At 58.8% G+C, this 951-nt stretch overlaps 1 protein-coding gene across 3 annotated transcripts in view; it reads right to left on the bottom strand.

The window, feature by feature from the left end:
• The window catches only part of RALGAPB (Ral GTPase activating protein non-catalytic beta subunit), an 88,808-nt gene extending 88,606 nt beyond the window's left edge, over positions 1 to 202 (bottom strand). For all 3 annotated transcript variants that reach the window (XM_029919306.1, XM_029919307.1, XM_029919308.1), the window contains exon 1: positions 5 to 202. The gene's annotated coding sequence lies outside the window, so the exon portion shown is untranslated. The remainder of the gene's footprint in view (positions 1 to 4) is intronic.
• Between the last annotated feature and the right edge of the window lie 749 nt (positions 203 to 951).

Here is a 951-nt window from a genome sequence, read left to right as displayed (position 1 = left end):
CGCCGCCGCCGCCGCCGGCCGCACTCGGCCTTGCGCCTCACGCCACCCGCGCCATAGTGCCGGCGCTCTCGTTGTCCCGGCCGGCTGTCCTCCGGCGGTCGGTCAGTCCACCCGTCAGCGGCTCTCCGAGGGCGCCCGGGGACGACGAAGGCCGGTCGGGCCGGCCGGCTGGGCTCTGCTCTGGCAACTTCCGACTGCCAGGGGCGGCAGCGTCAAATAACTCCCCGAATCGAGCGGACCACCGCGCGTGCGCGGCGCGCCTGATCAGAGACTCCTGCCGGTCCGAAGCGGCGGCGTCAAATAATTCCCGAGACACGGAGCCGGAAGCTGCGCGTGCGCAACTATCCCAGATGGCTGCGCGGGGCCTATTCCCGCCTCCCTTTCCGGATCAAGTGGCCTGGGAGGAGCGAAGTGACGGCTGCGCCTACCTTACCTCTGTACCGCGGCGGGGGCGCTTCACCTGCGTCCCTGTGCCTCAATCCCGATTTTGCGTGTTTTCAAGGCGGACGGAGCAACGGGCTTCTCTGCAAGATTCTGGCTCCCACCCAGGTTCTAGGAGTTTCTCACATCCTACCATTACTGCACCTTTTCTTTGAAATGTTGCCCTTTACCCGCCGCCCCTATATTACCTGGGCAGAGCATTAATTATGAGAAATGCTCAATTCCAGGCCAGGTGCCGAGTACAAGGATGAATCAGACGTCAGATTCAGACCCTCTCGTTAAGGTGCTGAGTCTGATATAGGGGATAAGACATAAATAGCAATAATAATAGCAGGAGATACCGGTTTGAGCACCTACAGTCCACCACGTATTTTGTAAACAGTACCACTTTCAATATTTTGGTTTCAGCTTCAACGAAGAAAATAATAAATAGCCTTAGAGAGGTACAGCTCAAGTGCCTTGGGAGTGTAAAGGGGGAACTTGGGCTGAGAGAGAAGAGGAGGGAGGCCC

This window comes from Suricata suricatta, chromosome 12 (genome assembly GCF_006229205.1).
Source record: "Suricata suricatta isolate VVHF042 chromosome 12, meerkat_22Aug2017_6uvM2_HiC, whole genome shotgun sequence".
In the NCBI taxonomy this organism is placed as follows: domain Eukaryota; kingdom Metazoa; phylum Chordata; class Mammalia; order Carnivora; family Herpestidae; genus Suricata; species Suricata suricatta.
This window is presented reverse-complemented; position numbering and strand designations above follow the sequence as displayed.